The 19,251-nt window shown below is 47.4% G+C and overlaps 1 long non-coding RNA gene across 1 annotated transcript; it reads left to right on the top strand.

Annotated features, from left to right (window-relative positions):
- The first annotated feature begins 662 nt into the window (after positions 1-662).
- Positions 663-1,374, top strand: LOC149122426 (uncharacterized). Its single transcript, XR_016220855.1, has 2 exons — positions 663-806; positions 1,285-1,374. It is a non-coding gene; the product is annotated as an uncharacterized LOC149122426 (long non-coding RNA).
- Positions 1,375-19,251: the final 17,877 nt, after the last annotated feature.

Here is a 19,251-nt window from a genome sequence, read left to right on the forward strand (position 1 = left end):
TCAGCCAAGCTGAAGGACCATCCCCTGCCACCCAGGACTCCGGAGATCATGGCCAGGGAGCCTAGAGCTTGCTAGCCCTGTGGGTGTCCCTGGACCAGCCCCCACAACTCCAATCCTTCACCAACGTCCACCCACTAAATGCAGGTCTGTCAGGACCATGTCTACCACCTTGTGGGCGTCCCATGTGGTTATTTTTGGGAGTAGGGTAAGAACAAAACTGTCCATTCCGGCCCTTGCCCCTTCGGGCTGAGCTGAGACAAGAGCTAAGTCTTGGAAAGAGATTCCTGGATTAACTTCCCCAACCCACAAGGACTGGCAGTTGCCACCCACTTTAGTCCATGTGCCTGTTCTCACACACCCACAGGGTTGCCAAGGCCTGAGGGAGGTGGAACTGGCAGAAACCATAATTAGGGATTTCATCATATACTTTAACTCCCCGAGAACAAATTCTTCCTTACAGCATGCAAATCTATTGTTCAACTTTCAAACACCCAACTAACTTTCAGATATTGCTGGAAACCCATTAGATACAAAATTAAAAACAGGACCTCCTCTGCATTGTAGACATGGCCTGGAAGTTCAGAAAAGGGAATTTCCAGGACTGAAACAAGAACAGAAGCTTCAAGAAACACATGGTACTAGAGAAGGGAGAGGTCAGCAGATGTGCTTCAGCAAGGCCACGTCCTATCAGAACGAGCACGGACAGAGACTCTACGAAGGGTCGGTCTCCCCTCCTCCCTGGGGACCCAGCTTCAAGGCAGTGCCTGGAAGAATGTCACCATTGTCTACACAGACAAATTAAACTGGTGAGCTGACCATCTGAACAGCCGAGTGCAGAGCAGATCAAGCCTGGACATTGCTGGGGAGGGAGGTGTTGGTTTGAGGGGGGAAAGCTTTTTGCTCAAACGCTAAAGGAACAAATGTTAGGATTTTCCCAAATTATCTCAATATTCTTTAATCTCTCACTTTAGACAAAATATTTCAGGAAACACTGTCTGCATGGTATTGCTGGGTCAGGACTACACTCACAGAGCCAGAACCAGAGCCAAGCGAGGGGTAGGGGAGGGGGGAAGGGCGGGGAGAGTCACCCAAATTACCTGTCTGGTTGCTTAGACTGGTCCCATTTCACTAAGAATCACACAAACCTCTTCATTCCTTCTGCTTTGTTCATCCTGACCTTTTTCGATTTCTTTTTCCTTTCTCCATTACCCTAAGGGAGTCATCTAACTACTATGGCTTCCTTTTGCATGCAAAATGTAACAGTTCCCTTTTTTCTTCTTTCAGATAAAGGCAGGCTCTGGAGAGGCAGAGAACAGCGCCTGGCTTCTTCCAATTAGCTCTGAAATAAAAGTCACTGCCAGATGTTATATAAAAGGTGACGTAATCCTGAAGTGCTTCATTACATATGCAGCTCAGCTCTGCAGCCCAGAAGGAGTTTATTACATTTTGTCGATCCCATTTTCTATACCCACATCATTTTTACATAATTTTTTCCTGCCTGACAGACATCTTCACATTTGCACAGCAACCCATCAAGATAGCATTACAGAAGCCCAGGGAACCAGGTTAGCAGTTTACAAATAACAGTGCTAATAAGTCAGACTTGTCCCTGAGATCCAAATCAGGGGTAAATGGTCTATGCATGCGTGTGAGAAGCACATCTATTTTAGAATAATAGGGAAGAAAGCAGAGCACCATTTCAGCTGACGCTGTGTTCTTTCAGACCATGTACCAAATCTAATCTACAAGTAGGAAAATGGGGGAATGCCAATCTAAACTTATGCCTGCAATTCTGTCTGTTTTCCTAATAAAATCCTGGCTCGTGATGAAATAGATAACCATGGCAAATGCCTAAGGACCGAGTTCACTGCCTTTTCGGATAGGCACACGATTTAGAAGAAAACACACACACCATTTGCACCAATGAACTATCCTGAGATGCTGGAAGACACTGCGAGACACTTCCTCCCACTCGCCAGGTGCTAAGCCCCCTCCTCGCCGGCTGCTTAGGGCGCCCACTGCCCTCTGTTGGTGAAAAGCAGAAGTGCAGGCTGGACCCTTCTATCTCAAGGATTAAGAATGGGGAAGACAATGACTGAGGCATCTGCCCTAGGGAGAATGCGAAAGGCCAAGTTCGCTCACCTCTAAGTCACCAATCAGAAACGAACTTATCCGACTAAGAGTTCGAATGGGATAAGAATGGGCCTGTGACTCCCATTCCAAGGTCAAATACATGCCTAAAATGTCATCCTTAGAAATAGATCTTGGTTAAAAAACAAATAAATAAAAAGAATGGGAATAGGAGTGGGAGGAGGAAGAGGGGTGAAAGTGTGGGTGGGAAGGAGGGTAGGGTGGGAAGAATTACTATGTCCTTAAAGTTATATTTATTAAATGCATGAAGTTTTTATTCTTTAAATAAAAGGTTTCTGGGTGGGGGAGAAATATTTTTTAAAATGTCATGCTTAGAACTGCCTTCAGTTTGAAGGAAGAGGACCCTCAGTGAGCTTCATGATTTTAACAGTAATCACAGGGCCGGCACTGTGGCTTAGCGGGTAAAGCCACTGCCTACAGTGCCAGCATCCCATATGGGCGCCAGTTCTAGTCCCAGCTGCTCCACTTTCGATCCAGCTCTCTGCTGTGGCCTAGGATAGAAGCAGAAGATGGCCCAAGTCCTTGGGTCCCTCCACATGGGAGACCTGGAAGAAGCTCCTGGCTCCTAGCTTCGGATTAGTGCAGCTCCAGCTGTTTCAGCCGTCTGAAACCAGAGGATGGAAGACTGACTCTCTCTCTCTCTCTCTATCTCTCTCTCTCCCTCTCTCTGCCTCTCCTTCTCTCTCTGTGTAACTCTGACTTTCAAGCAAATAAATAAATCTTTAAGAAAAAAACAGTTATCACAGCAGCATTTGAGTGCGGGACAGGGAAGATACAAACGTGACTTGGAGGAATGTGGGCTCCCTCTCCCCCACTGCCCAGCTAGTCCCCAAAATAAGTGCACCCTCTTCATACTTTTGCTCAGTCAGCACGGCCCTAAGTTCTCAAGCGATTTGTTTCCTAGGTCCTCACTTTCTTCCTTTTAAAGCAGTCTTTCCTAGCCGGCGCCGTGGCTCAATAGGCTAATCCTCCACCTTGCGGCGCCGGCACACCGGGTTCTAGTCCCGGTCGGGGCGCCGGATTCTGTCCCGGTTGCCCCTCTTCCAGGCCAGCTCTCTGCTATGGCCAGGGAGGATGGCCCAGGTGCTTGGGCCCTGCACCCCATGGGAGACCAGGAAAAAGCACCTGGATCCTGGCTCCTGCCATCGGATCAGCGCGGTGCGCCGGCTGCAGCGGCGGCCATTGGAGGGTGAACCAATGGCAAGGGAAGATCTTTCTCTCTGTGTCTCTCTCTCTCACTGTCCACTCTGCCTATCAAAAATAAAAAAAAAAATAAAAAATAAAAAAAATAAAAATAAAAAAAAGCAGTCTTTCCTTTGTATTAAAGCAATGTGTGCACATTGTGTAGCGTCAAGTAGTTCACAAGGCTTGTTTCAAAACAACGGCAGTCCAAGCAGTCCAAACCTCCCGTTTCCTACTCCCAGGAGGCAGTTATTTTCAGCTCTTTTAACAGAATCGTTTTCTATTTACCTTTATGTCTCTAAACAACCTGTTCCTGTTGCTACTTCTTGATTTTTCAGTTTAAGCATCAAATATTGGCTTTGCACTATGGAAGCTGAGTTCATGCTCACTCACACATACACAATCTCACCACACAAGTGAGAGTAATCCAACAAGTTCATGGAAACTTGAATTAAAAGAAGTTTATTTTGGTGCAAAAATGTTTGAAGTCCACACATAGCTTTTTCATAACGTACATTGTCCATGAACTTTTTTAAGGCCTCTTATATGCATGGATTTCAAAAGTTTTCACACAAAGATAAGCATATTTTAATTATATTTTTCATGAACTATCTGAAGCACCCTCCTACATATTTTCCAATATAATTTTGGTAAGAACAATAATCAATAGTTACAGTATTATGACTATTAAATTCTTGACAATGAAGTCACATAATATACCGTCTTCACTTTCCTTTCCTGAAAAAGTCTCTATTTTCCCTGGAGTTAAAAAAAAGTTCTTTTTTCACAGGTTAAGTTTTCTATGTACTTCATTTTTTTTTCCCCAGGGCTGCCAAAATAAGGTATCACAAACTGGGCAGCTTTACACACTGGAAAGCCATTGTCTCACGGTTTGGGAGATTCAAGTCTGAAGTTAAAATCCCCAAGGCTGTGCTCCCCTGAGGGCTCTCCGCAGCCCTTCCTAGCTGCCCGTGTCTGCCAGCAGTCCTGGGCTTCTGGAGACATCAGCCCAACATCTGTGCTGGTTGCTGCATGGTCACATGGGCTTTTTCTCTGAGTATCTGTCCTGTGTCTCTTCCTTTGCTCTAAGGCTGCCAGTCATCTTGAATTAAGGTTCTACTCCACTCCTGCAGGATGCCATCTTCGCTAACATCTTTATCACGTCTGCAAAGACCCTGTTTCCAATCAGGTCCCATTCTCGAGTACCAAGGGTCAGGCCTTTAACACATCTGTGAGGGAACTGGGGGAGAGGTGCAATTCAACCCACGTTTATCCTTATTCATCTAGCCCCAACTCTGCCTCGCTGTCTAAACCTCCCCTGAGTATAAGCAAACATTTTATGTTCTCTAACAGGTCTCTCCTTCCATGTTCATTCACTCTCAAATGGGCTACAGCTACCACCTGTTCAGGTTCAAGGCAGGAAATAGGGCCTGCTTCCCTCCCAGCTGTCTCTTAGCTGGCCAGGACCACACGACCACCTCAGACCCACTGTTAGAAGTGGGAGAGCCCCCTGCACACACCGGCCTCAGCCTGCTCCTGGAGCTGGGTGTGGCCCCCTGTGCCCTTTGACCTGGGCTTGGGGAAGAGGTGGTCCTGCTACTGCTCAGTGGATGCTGGGCCCCAAATATCACTTAATGTCCCTGACTGCAGCATCCGAGAAAGCACTTTTTTTTTTAAGATTTATTTTATTTATTTTAAAGACAGAGTTACAGAAACAGGTAGAGACAGAAAGACAAAGAGGTCTTCCATCTGCTGGTTCACTCCCCAAATGGCTGCAAATCCGAAGCCAGGAGCCAGGAGCTTCCTTCAGGTCTCTCACTTGGATGCAGAGGTCCAAGGACTTGGGCCATTTTCTACAGCTTCCCCAGGTCTGGAAACGCTTATCATTATTATTATTATTATTACTATATTGTTAATATAATATATTATTATTATTATTATCAGGGAGCCAAATCAGAAGTGGAGCAGCCGGGACTTGAACCAGCACCCATCTGGGCTGCCAGCGCTGCAGAGAGGGGCTTTAACCCACTGCACCACGGTGCTGGCCCCCAAGAAAGCACTTTAAGAGTGGTCATTCCCAACCCCCGAAGCGTAGAACAGAAATTTATGTGCCTTTAGAGAATTTCATCATCTGCTCACCCCAAGAAAGTTGGGAAAACAGAAAAGACATTGAACAAAAGTACAGAGATCTACATTTTACCCTTTTTCTGCTTTTGCAAGGATTGGATTGGCAACACCTGAGGGAAAAGTACATGTCACTTGAATACATTTTCACATCCTAAAATGTTTGAGGAGATGGTATTATCCCAAATACACAATGTCACACAAATGGAAAGAAATCTCGGGTCAGAGTCCCAGGCTTTCAAATGAAACGATGCAGAACGTTCCAGCCAGGCGGGCAATGACCATCCTGTTGATAAAATGTCCCCTGCTGAGAGGCCACAAAATATTTGCTTCAAGAGAGAGTTCACACTGCAATCCAGCTGTCTGCCGTCTCCTCCTCCCATCTGGGAGGACTCTGGGGGGCGGTGGCCCCATCCCCCTGCACCTGCCAGCTTCTGCCTCCGTGAAGGAGTTCAGAAAGGGTGAACTTGCAGTTCCCTTTTATCAGATTTCCTGCGTACGTTCTCTACTCTTGACCTAATTCTTGCATTTTTGAACTATAAATCACAAACTTCAACATTCCCTATTTTTTCTTTTTACTGGAACTAATTACTTGATTTGGAGGGCCTCAGTGAAAGCAAAACACAGCCCTGAGGCATCAGACCTAACATGAAAGTAGAAAATGGGAAAACAGAAGACGATGCAGTCGGAAGGGAGCTGGGAAGGGAAGGAAAAAGGATGACACCAGGGAAACGAGGCAATGAAGAGACTTGGACAGGGCAGCCTTGGGCAGAGCAGCTAAGATGCTATTTGGGTGCCTGTGTGAGTGCTGACTCCACCCCAATTCCACTGCCACCCTGACAGGCAGCATGGTGGCTTTAAGTACTTGGGTCCCTGCTACCCACCTGGGACACTTGGATACAGTTCCAGGCTCCTGGCGTCAGCTTGGCCCAGCCCCAGCTGTGGCACTCATTTGGGAAATAAACAATTAGATAGGCTCCCTCACCCTCTCCCTTTACCTCCCCCAACCCTCCCCGCTTCAAATAAATTGTTTTTTAAAAGATAGAAAAGAGGGGCCAGCTATTGTGGCTTAGCAGGTTAAGCCACCACAACCCATATGGGCATTGGTTTGGGTTGCAACAAGCTGCTCCACTTCCAGTCCAGCTCCCTGCTGCTGGCCTGGGAAAAGCAGCAGAAGATAGCCCAAGTGCTTGGGCCCCTGCCACCCATGTGGTAGACCCAGATAAATTTCCTGGCTCCTGGCTTCAAACTGGCACAACCTCAGCTGTTGTAGCCATCTGGGGAATGAAACAGCAATGGAAGATTTTTCTCTCTCTCAACTCTTAAAAATAAATAAACAGAGTGCTGCCCACCTGTGCACCTCTCTGCTCCCCAGCTCCCCCGCCTGGAGCAGACTGATGCAACACATCTTTGAATTCCTCCACTCCCAACACTCTTGGATCCTGTCTCCTTCCCAGGGGGCTGTGGAGTGCTTGCCGCCTCTCAGTCAACTCTCACAGGACTGGTGCCTGCCTGGGGGAGCCGTCACCTGGTGGGGCCGCCAGGCAGGCAGCTTGCTGTGGGGGCTGACTGCGAACGCAGCCTTTGACAATGAAGCACCCAGAACCTCGTGCGAGCCGGAGGAAGCTCCCTGTGGGGACGGGCAGTTAAGTGCTGGACCTCCAGCTGCCAAACCCTCAGGCCCGAGGGAGGTGCCCAGGAGGCGCCTTTCCTAAAAACCCCACATTGAAAAGGACTCCTCTTGACATCCGGTTCCCAGAACCCATCACCTCACCTCCTCCGGGGATTTACTGGTTTAAAAAGCAGTGAGCTCCCTGTTCCCGGGGATGTCAGCGAAAGGCCTATTTCCTAGGCCAATACCCTCAACAAAATATGCAAAGCAGCAGAGATGGAGGCCCTTTTACACTTTGTTCACTCTTCTACTGGCTGCTGTCCTGCAGGCCAACCCCTGTGGTTTCATAGCCTGATGAATCCCGGGAAATTTGGGACAGCAGTGATTTTTCAACCCTGACACCTTCAAGTCACCTACAGAACTGTTTGTTGTTTGGTTTTTAATACTAGCATCCATGTCCCTTCTCTCAAAAAAGAAAAAGTTTCGTATTTCATTGGTCTGATGGGAGACCTAGGACTCCTTTTTTTTTTTTTTTTTTTTTTTTTTTTTTTTTTTGGACAGGCAGAGTGGACAGTGAGAGAGAGAGAGAGAGAAAGGTCTTCCTTTGCCGTTGGTTCACCCTCCAATGGCCGCCACGGCCAGCGCACCTCGCTGATCCGAAGGCGGGAGCCAGGTGCTTCTCCTGGTCTCCCATGGGGTGCAGGGCCCAAGCACTTGGGCCATCCTCCACTGCACTCCCGGGCCACAGCAGAGAGCTGGCCTGGAAGAGGGGCAACCGGGACAGAATCCGGCACCCCGACCGGGACTAGAACCTGGTGTGCCGGCGCCACAAGGTGGAGGATTAGCCTAGTGAGCCACGGCGCCGGTCGGACTCCATCTTTCTATAACCACTCCCAGGTAATTTTAATATGACAGCCCCTGGGCAGAGAGACTGCCCTGTTTCCCTGTGGGCTTCAGGCAGCAGGGAGGCCTCAGACACACCTGTTTCACATTCCCAGGGTTTGCAAGCAAGAATTCTGGACAGACAGCACCCACCCACATTAACAGTCCAAGGTGTGTATTTTCGTCAGGCTTCTCTCTCGCTCAGAGAGCCTGCAGCTGGTACAGACATTACCCCAAGCAAGCCGGGGTCCCACCGGGGTTAAGGAAACCACAAACTCTTGCTAAACTAGTGCCCTTTTAAAAGCTGGAGCTAACATAGCCGTTTCCAAGCTCACACCATAATGCGCTCCAGGGCCACGCTCCTGGGGTTCTATATTGCCTTCATCAGCAAAGCTGCAGCTCGCGGTGGCGAAGAAGTCCAGTCAATGTCCATAGCTTTCCGAACAGCAAATGTTCTCCAGCATTCCAAAAAGTCTGTCTCCATGGAGCTAGAAAGAGCTCTATTTCTCATGAGCACTACCTCACAGTTTGCTGTGATTTTTTTAAACAGGTTTTATTCTTTATTTAAAAGATTTATTTTCATTTATTTGAAAGAGCCACAGAGAGAGGTAGAGACAGAAAGAGAGGTCTTCTATCCACTGGTTCACTGGCCTAATGGCCACAATGGCCGGAGCTGAGCCGATCCAAAGCCAGGAGCCCAGAGCTTCCTGTGGGTCTCCCACGTGGGTGCAGGGGCCCAAGGACTTGGGCCATCCTCTTTCTTGTGCTGCTTTCCCAGGCACATTAGCAGGGAGCTGGATTGGAAGTGGAGCAGCTGGGACTCGAAATGGCACCCATATGCGATGCTGGTGCTGCAGGCCAGGGCTTTAACCCACTGTACAACAGCGCCAGCCTCTTGCTATGAATTTTTTAAGTAAAATCTGTGGCCTCTGTGACCACCAGTTGTCACTTTTTGAAGTTTGTAATAAACCTCACTGTACTCTCTCGCAAATTTTCTCTTACAAGGTATCAGAGCCCAGTGTGCCAGGCACCTGTCATTTCTAGTACCTCTAACTCGTGGGAGAACCCTACAAAACAACCACAGCTGTCCCAAGGTTACAGATGAGAAACCTCCCAGCTAGGACCTCTTAGAGCTGAGATTCACTCAGACCTGTCTGGCTCCAAAAGCACTGATCTGTTCGCAACGCACGCTGCCCGTGGAAACTCAATGGAAGGTCAGTACCTGTGACACACAATAAGAATAAATGTTTGGGAGGAAAGAACAGAATCACCCCAATGGGCCCTCCTACCCTGAGCCATAGAAAGGCGTGGCAGTCAAGCCCTTGAGAATGGAAACGCTGCCTGATGAGTTTGTGGCACGTGGTTACAAGGTTGCTTCTAAATCTTTGCATAACCAGACCCTGTAGGCATTTCATCATTAGGGTTACTAGAGTGGAAATCAATGGTCCAAGAGCCAGGAGGACATCTTTTGTAGTAGAGAAAGCGTTCTCACAAAACAATACAAGTTCTGCTGCAAGTCAGGCTCCCTGGGAGAGGAAGGAGCTTCGGGGAGGATGGCAGGAATTCTAAGTGCACACACCCTCAGCACCAGCCCTCATAAGACTTCCAGTCTAGTGTGGGGTTGTTAACCAAATTGTATTAGCTTTTTGTTACTACAGTGAAAAACTCGAGAGAAGCTACTTATGGAGGAAAGTGGTGTACTTTGGCTCCCAGTTTTAGAGGCACAAGGTCTAAACTGAGGCTGAGACTGGAGAATGGCAACAGTGAAGCCTACACAGAGGAGAGATCAGAAGTGAAGCAGAGGACGGCGCTGCGGCTCACTAGGCTAATCCTCCACCTTGCGGCGCCGGCACACCGGGTTCTAGTCCTGGTCGGGGCGCCGGATTCTGTCCAGGTTGCCCCTCTTCCAGGCCAGCTCTCTGCTGTGGCCCAGGAGTGCAGTGGAGGATGGCCCAAGTGCTTGGGCCCTGCACCCCATGGGAGACCAGGAGAAGCACCTGGCTCCTGCCTTTGGATCAGCGCGGTGCGCCGGCACCGGCCGCAGCGACCATTGGAGGGTGAACCATTGGCAAAGGAAGACCTTTCTCTCTGTCTCTCTCTCTCACTGTCCACTCTGCCTGTAAAAAAAAAAAAAAAAAAGTGAAGCAGAAAGCAGAGCCAGCGGCCAGGCCCAACTCTGACTTTTGTTTCTTTTTAATCTGAGAGGCAGAGAGACAGAAATAAATGTTCCATCTGCTAGTCTACTTCCCAAATGCCCTCAGCGGCTGGGCCCGAGTTAGGCCAAAGCCAGCATCTGGGAACTTGACTACTTGAACCATCACCTCCTGCCTCCCAGGTGCACACTAGCAGGAAACTGGAATGGGAGGTGGAGCTGAGACTCAAACCACGCACAACAATATGAATTGCAAGCGACCCAGCCAGCATTTTAATCACTGCACCATTTAAACCCTGACCCCAACTCAAGCTTTTGTGTTTTAAAATTTTTTATTTATTTGAAAGACAGAGTTACAGAGAGGGAAGGAGAGGCAGAGAGAGAACAGAGATAGTCCATCCACTGGTTTACTCCCCAAATGGCCCCAACAGCAGGGGCTGGGCCAAGCTGAAGCCGGGAGCCAGAAACCCCATCCAGGTCTCCCACACAAGCACTTGGGCCACCCTCGGCTGCTTTCCCAGGCACATTAGCAGGGAGCTGGATTGGAAGCAGAACAGCTGGTCCTCCAACCAGCAGCTCAATCTGCTGCACCACAATGCCACCACCACCACCCCTACTCCCCACCAACTCTCCCCCCTAACTCAGGCTTTCATAACCAACCCCCTCCCAAGAACTGCCTTCCAGGGGTATGCTCCCAGTGACCTAACTACTTCCCACTAGGCCCACCTCCTAAACACAACTGCATTAAATCTCCACCTTCTTAATACTACTAACATCGTGTTTAAACTTTAGACATCTGTGTGAGTTCAGGTGCTGTATCCTATTCAAACCACAGCACAGATAATCATGCAAACATGATTATGTAAAAAGTGCTGAAAAGGAAATGAACGGGGTTCTTTGATAGCACATAACAGGGCGCCTGATCCACAGTGGAGAAAGCCTTCCCTCAGAATTGTTATTTTCTCAGCAAGATTACCGTTCCTGAGTGAGCTGAGAATATGTCCTAAGCTGTCCAACAGTGACAGACCTGAGCTACTCCCCAGTGTGTGCATTCAAAGCCATCAACCAAACCCATAAGGTAACGATATGAGCCATTACAACTGTTGGTCCCTCCTGGTTCTCCTGGCCTTCCCCTCTTACAACATTTGAATTTCTAGGTTTCATTCCTCACAGCACAAATCCAGTCCCCTCCCTTTTCTTCCCCACTGTTTCCTCTTCCTCTCTCTTTCTGTACACCCAGGCTAACAACTACGTATCCATGGACTAACGATAGTTCTCCAGTCTCTTCAAGGACAAGGACATTATGATTCTTGCCGGTCTTTTTGGAACAAAGAACGCTGCCCCACCCACCCCGCTCTCCATACACCAAGTGAATTCACCGTGCACCTGTAATGTTTGGTCTGCAGCATTCATGTAAGTTTGCCTTACATACGCCAGGAAAAGCTGCATCCTAATACACAAGCCACTGCCTCACGGGGTCGGCAGTCAGCCTTAAAGAGGTTGGAAGAATCGCTGTCCTCTGAAGACACGGATTTGGGTAGAGTTGTCCCTTCTGCTCCCAAGACAGCTCAGACTAAGAGTAGGGCTCTCGCCAACCCCCTCGTCTCGGTTGTTAGCAGGCAGTGGCCGCCTCACCATCTTTCCAGAGCCAGAAAAGGCTATTATCTACCTCATGGATTTAGTGAAGCAAATAGAAGTTTGATTTCTTTTCAGATAAAAGGGAAGATGCAAATGAGAATTTTATCTTGCATGAAGGAGTGACAAAGTAGGAGAAAGAATCCCACTTGATTACAATCTTCCATCATTCTGATTTTATAATTACTGAATGGAATCAATCAGCTTTCAATTGTTACCTTGGTGAAAGATTAAAACATCATTACTTGTCCTACATATTTCACACTTTAGCAAATTTTAATAAACTGAATGCATGAGAAATGGTTATATTATCTTTCACGATATTGGGATGCTAATGACATTTCTATTGATCTTAATTCACATTTGTTGGTCAAAACGAGTCAGATTGCAGTGAGGCATGGCATCCTATAATCAACACTAACAAATGAAGACCACTGAACGCTGAAATGGCCCAAATGCAATCATTAATCAGAAATATCATAAAATGATTGCCAAAAAACTGGGGAGGTCTTATCTCCCAATGAACATCGTTTATGGTATATTGGTTCATTTGTAACTTTTGCACACTGGTGATTTCTCTATTAAAATGTTTTTAAATAAGTATGTAAAAAGCACTTGAAAAAGGCAAAATTGGGAGCACACCTATTTATGCATGGAGGAGATCGGAGGCACCTCCCTTAAAAGGTGGCAATAATGTCTGACGATCCACCAGGACAAGCAACTCTGCGTTAATAACATTCAAGGGCACAGTACCATCTGTTAAGGTGCAGTTTTGTAGTTAGACTTCACAGCTCAAGTAACTTCAGCTACTTTCTTGTGCCTCAGTCCTCTCATCTATAAAAGAGGTATATCTCTGAAGGGAGAATGAAAGTCTGGGAGATTAAGTTCATGAGCTGGAGGCCACACCCACCCATCCCCCATGTAATCTTATTGAAGGGCCGGAGTAACTACATTTTGAAAAAGTGCCTCTATTCTGGGAGGCAGGCCCAACTTCCCTAAAAGCAGTGTCATTCAGGGGAAACCGAAACTTACAACAGAACAGCTCCTTAGCAGTCACCATAGAAGGAAATCCCCTGGGTCGGAACCAATCAGAAACAATCGCATTCGATCAGGAAATACCGGAGGTGACCCTAGCCAATCCACTGTTACCCCACACTCCTCGATGATGTAACCCGGCTTTAAAAGAGGCTCCCTAGCAGGGCTCGGGGCCTTCCTCTGCCCTCTGCTGTGTGGCTGGGGAGACGGGGTCCCTGCCATGGCTTGTACTCCCAAAATAAACCTTGCTCTTGCATTTCGGTGTGTTCGAGTCTCTGGCGGCGTTTGGGGATCCAACGACCTGGGCACAACATTATCATCAATCAGAAGACCCCTCCCCAAAACACACTTCCCCTTACCTGGGACCTAGGGACAGCACCATGTAACCACGCCCCTTTTCTTTTTTTTTTTTTTTTTTTTTTTTTTTTTTTTTTGACAGGCAGAGTGGACAGTGAGAGAGAGAGACAGAGAGAGAAAGGTCTTCCTTTTGCCGTTGGTTCACCCTCCAATGGCCGCCGCTGCAGCCGGCGCACCGCGCTGATCCTGGCAGGAGCCAGGAGCCAGGTGCTTTTCCTGGTCTCCCATGGGGTGCAGGGCCCAAGCACCTGGGCCATCCTCCACTGCACTCCCTGGCCACAGCAGAGAGCTGGCCTGGAAGAGGGGCAACCGGGACAGAATCCGGCGCCCCAACCGGGACTAGAACCCGGTGTGCCGGCGCCGCAAGGTGGAGGATTAGCCTATTGAGCCACGGCGCCGGCTAACCACGCCCCTTTTCAAAGCTAGTAAAAGCCCAGTGAACGGGAGGGGGCTCCCTTTTTTCTCTCTCCTCACCCAGGAGGAGCAGAACAGGGTATGAAATTCCCCTTTTTACCTTTCCTAGTCCTGTCTCCCTAAATGAAGCCCTCACATGCCTGTGTATTCTCCTCACTTTCTAAATAAACCTTACCATGATGGGGGGAAAAAAGGTGTCTAATCATAGTACCCACTTCAGAGTAAGGCGCAATTATTTTCCATCATACTCCAAACCACATTTTCATGGTTAAAAACAACACTAAATTCCACATGTGTGAAGATTTTCTTTTGATTCTCCCAAATTCTTTGTTTAAATTTTTTCCAATATTTACTCCCTGGGGGTCTAATAAAGTCTGGAGGGGTCTGGTATGCTGAGTTCAGGCCTGCAGGAGGAAGGAGTGAAGTGGAAAAGGAGACGAGAAAGCACACTGGTAAACGCTCTGCAGAGTGAATATTTTCCCCCACAGCCTCAGTCTTTAATAGACCTATAAAAATCATGATAAATGTCTTCTGTGGGATTCAATTTCTTGTAAAAGGTGGAAAAGGCAGAGTTCATCTCAAGAGGATGTAAAAGATAAACTATAGATGACCCTGGAAAGACCTGAGAGCGGAGCCCAAGGCTCCCACCTGATAAGAACAAGAACAAAGGCATGCAGGCAGCGTACAAAGGTCTAAGCTCGAACCTCCGACGGGGTGCAGCGCCGGGAAACAGAAGTCCCAGGTGATGCCACTGGGGGTGCCACTGGAAAACCCACCCCGCAAAAGCCCCAGTTTCTCAACTTAAGATTCACTGAACGGCCGGGAGACCAGGAGAAGCACCTGGCTCCTGCCATCGGATCAGCGCGGTGCACTGGCCGAAGCGTGCTGGCCGCGGTGGCCATTGGAGGGTGAACCAACGGCAAAGGAAGACCTTTCTCTCTCTCTCTCTCTCTCACTGTCCACTCTGCCTGTCAAAAAAAAAAAAAAAAAAAAAAAAGATTCACTGAACTTCTTTCCATTTGGATTTTGTGAGAACCTCATGACACCAATTCAACATATTATTCTTCAAGTTCCATTTAAATTCATTTTGTCACCTTTTTTTAAATCAACTTACTAATCCACATCATCCTTTACAGTTATTTGAATTTTTTAAATAATGAAATATTGAGATTTTTTTCTAATATAATCACTTGGTCAAGGCATTCCGTGTATCTGATTTGTAAAAAAAAAAAAAAAAAATTACATAGGCCGTTCATGCCTGGACCACAATGCAACAACTGCAGTTATTGTTTCTGGAATGCCCTCGATGGACCAGGCTTCATGCTAATTGCTTTACCAGCACTAATACATTTAGCCCCACAACAGCTCAGTGAAGTAGGCTCTGTTGTTAGAGATGAAGGAACTGAAGACTGTCCAAGGTCAGGTCATAAAGTGAGTGGTGAAACTGGTAATAGTTCATTCTTTCAGCAAGTATACATTAAGGGTGCAATATATCAAATATACCCTATATCCCCTAGATTAAAAAAAAAAAGACATGCAATTATTTTTAAATATATCTATTCACAAGAACTAGGAAAACAATCTGAGGGCAATCACAAATGAACAGCTTCAATTCAAGAACTTGGAGAGGTTTTAATTTTCAAAACTAGGCACAGCCGTACCTCCCATCCTACATGCCCTCAACGTGATTTTTAAGTTGGTTCCCAGTAAGATACAGTGGTCTTGGCTGGCGCCACGGCTCACTAGACTAATCCTCCACCTGCGGCGCCGGCACCCTGGGTTCTAGTCCTGGTTGGGGCACTGGATTCTGTCTTGGTTGCCCCTCTTCCAGGCCAGCTCTCTGCTGTGGCCTGGGAGTACAGTGGAGGATGGCCCAAGTGCTTGGGCCCTGCACCCCCATGGCAGACCAGGAGAAGCACCTGGCTCCTGCCTTCGGATCAGCACGGTGTGCCGGCTGCGGCAGCCATTGGAGGGTGAACCAATGGTAAAAAGGAAGACCTGGCCGGCGCCGCGGCTCACTAGGCTAATCCTCCGCCTAGCGGCGCCGGCACACCGGGTTCTAGTCCCGGTCGGGGCACCGGATTCTGTCCAGGTTGCCCCTCTTCCAGGTCAGCCCTCTGCTGTGGCCAGGGAGTGCAGTGGAGGATGGCCCAGGTGCTTGGGCCCTGCACCCCATGGGAGACCAGGAAAAGCACCTGGCTCCTGGCTCCTGCCATCGGATCAGCGCAGTGCGCCGGCCGCAGCGCGCTGGCCGTGGCGGCCATTGGAGGGTGAACCAACGGCAAAGGAAGACCTTTCTCTCTGTCTCTCTCTCTCTCACTGTCCACTCTGCCTATCAAAAAAAAAATTAAAAAAAAAAAAAGGAAGACCTTTCTCTCTGTCTCTCTCTCTCACTGTCTAGCTCTGCCTGTCAAAAAAAATAAATAAATAAAATAAAAAATAAAAAGATACAGTGGTCTAGTTTCTCTCCCTTGAATCCAGGAGGACTTAGAACTCTGGAGAAAGTGACACTGTCTATTTCCAAGAATACTTCATAAAAGATTCATAGCTTCTGCCGTTCTCTTGGGATGCTGCTCTTGGACCCAGCAACCATGCTGTGGGGAGGCTCAACGATCAAGATGTTGCAGCTGAGGTGCCGGTCAAGGTCTTAGCCAAGCGTGAGCATCTGCCTACAGCCACATGAATGAAAGAGACTTTGGATGGTTTCAGACCTCATCAACTTAGTCCCCAGTCTTTAAGGCTTCCCAGCTGAAACCCCAGATGTCACAGAGCAGAGGTAAGATGTACCCATTGTGCTGACTCTACCCTTTCTGAATTCCTGACCCACAGTATCCAGGAGCAGATTAAATGATTGCTGTTTTACAAGTTTGGATATGTTACACAGCCATAGTAGATGGAACAGTGTTCCAAAAAACCTCATTGGTGTTTGCTCATCAAGCACCAAAGCATAAAACCATAAAATGACCAGGAATCAATCAAGTATACCTTTTCCTCAACCACGCCAAGCTACCTCCAAGTTCTTCCAAAAAAGAGACTCTAAAGGTTAATGTAGAATTTCATTAAAAGGATCATAGCGGATGCTTCATAAATGTACAGAGAAGCCTTCTGATACGTTATTATTAAATGGAAGTAAAGCAGAATACCAATTTTTATACATGTTGTGACTTCTCTAGGTAAAGACTATATATGTGAAGGTCAAAGTGGAAATCTCAAAATAATTGGGAGGTATTATGATAAAATTTCATGAATGGGGACCAGCTTTGTGGTGCAGAGGGTTAAGCCGAGGCCTGCAGTGCTGGCTTCCCATATGGACACAGGTTCAAATCCCTGCTGCTCCACTTCTGATCAAGCTCCCTGCTAATGTGCCTGGGGTAGCAACAGAAGTTGGTCCAAGTACATGGGCCCCTGCACCCATGTGGGAGACCCAGATGAGTTCCTGTCTCCTGGCTTCAGCCTGGCCTACCCTGGTTGTTGCAGCCATCTGAGGAGTGAACCAGCAGATGGAAATGCTGTGCCCCCCACCCCATACTTGTGCAAGCGTGTGTGTGTGTGTGTGTGTGTGTGTGTGAGTGCTTATCTCTCTCTCTCGCTCTCTCTGGAACTTCTTCTCTCTGGAACTCTGCCTTTCAAATAAATAAATAAGTATTTTTCAAAATCTCATGAATGAAGCCAACGCTGCAGATCAATAGGCTAATCCTCCGCCTTGCGGCGCCGGCACACCGGGTTCTAATCCCGGTCGGGGCGCCGGATTCTGTCCCGGTTGCCCCTCTTCCAGGCCAGCTCTCTGCTGTGGCCAGGGAGGGCAGTGGAGGATGGCCCAAGTGCCTGGGCCCTGCACCCCATGGGAGACCAGGAGAAGCACCTGGCTCCTGGCTTCGGATCAGTGCGGTGCACCGGCAGCAGCAGTGCACCGGCTGCGGCGGCCATTGGAGGGTGAACCAACGGCAAAGGAAGACCTTTCTCTCTGTCTCTCTCTCTCACTGTCCACTCTGCCTGTCAAAAAAAAAAATCTCATGAATGTTTTCCCAACAGGTATATATCTATCTGCATTACAGTTAAAATACATGAACATAAAGTCAAAGTGGAAGAAACTGGGTAAATTTCCACTCCTCTCCTAGGAGCTCATTCATCTGACATCTCTGTGCCTTGCTTTTGTTTCTTATAAAGTGGCAATAAGAATAATAATAGCATTCATTTCATAGGATTGTTGTGAGAAGTGAATGAGTGAGTTAATTTGGTAAAGCCTTAAACTACTTAACATAGATCAGTAAATGTCAACTTTTGTCATTATCTAACACAACTTCAAATAACAACTCTTTCTACTGTCAACAGAAGAAAGGATCTCTGTGATCTTGGCCAAATCTGTTGGCCTCCATTCCTTCACATGTAAAATGAAGTTTAGGTCTACTTTCCAAAAACCAACTGGTATTAATGCATAAGCAAAGATTTGGTCAACGTGCAAAAGAAATCCTGTTTGTCCATCTTCTTCTTTTCCTAATTCTGGCAGTTTTGTAGGGCTGTATAACAAAGCACCACAAGTTGTGAGTTAAACACTCACAGTGCTGCAGGCCAGAAGTCCAGGATGGAGGTGTCAGCAGGGCTGGTACCTTCGGAGTGCTTTGAGAGACAGATCCATTCTCTCCTCATGCCAGCCATCTTGGCACTCCATTACTCATAGCTCTGTGCTACTGTCTCCCTCATGGGCGTGTCTGTGTCCAAATTTCCCTTTGTTATACTGATATCAGTCATGTTGGATTAGAGCTCATCATAATGACCTCATTTTAACTTAATTACCTCTGTAAAGACCCTATCTCCAAATAAGGTCACATTCTGAAGTACTGGGGCGGGGGATGGGGGTTAGGACTTCAACATATGAACTTCAGGAGGGATTCAATTCAACTCATAACATCACTGAAGACGTGAGAATCCGAAATGGGTAGTGAGTGAGGTTATTTAGGGAAAGCAGGACACAAACCCAGCAGATGATGACAAGTTGCTCCATGTGTAGAGAAAAATGTGCGAAACACTTCCTTTGAAATCCCAGACTCAGCGACTCTGGCTAGATCACTTTATGAACCTCAAATTCGGCCCAGATTCATAAATCCTTGCAGAAAATCCAAGCCAATTTTGGAGTTTCTGACAAGCTCCAAAGGCTGAATGGATCAGACAGAATTTCACTTGGTATTTAGGATTATTGAGTCTAACTTGAAACTTAATGCACATTCATAGAACACAAACTCCTTACAAATTGAATAGAAGCAAATACAAAGGCCCCTGAGCCATCTGGAACGCACATGCTGAACGCTGAGGTTTTCCCAATGCAGTCACACGAGGAGGAGGGAGGGCCAGGCTGGCAGGAGCTCACCACAGTTCCATAAAAGAGTGCATTTGCATCTCATATGAATGTGAATTATTTCCAATAGTGCAAAACACAAAGTAATGAGATTAAAGTCTAGAGCAAAATTTAAAACAAAATGAAACCCCTTAAATGTAAACATTTGTCAAAATTTAAGGTGGGAGGGCTGAAAGACTTGTCAACCATGTTTTTGTTCACACATTGCAAGTGTCAGTTTAACTGGTTCACTGCCACCCTTAATCAGCAGACAACACTGCGCATGTGCAGCCGAACTCTGGCCAGCAGTCTTAGTGGCTGTGTGCTTTCCTGTTTGGTTGGACAGTTGTTGAGAATCAGCATTTGTTGAACAGT

Source organism: Oryctolagus cuniculus, chromosome 14 (genome assembly GCF_051225735.1).
Source record: "Oryctolagus cuniculus isolate XC-2025 breed Fujian yellow rabbit chromosome 14, ASM5122573v1, whole genome shotgun sequence".
Classification (NCBI taxonomy): domain Eukaryota; kingdom Metazoa; phylum Chordata; class Mammalia; order Lagomorpha; family Leporidae; genus Oryctolagus; species Oryctolagus cuniculus.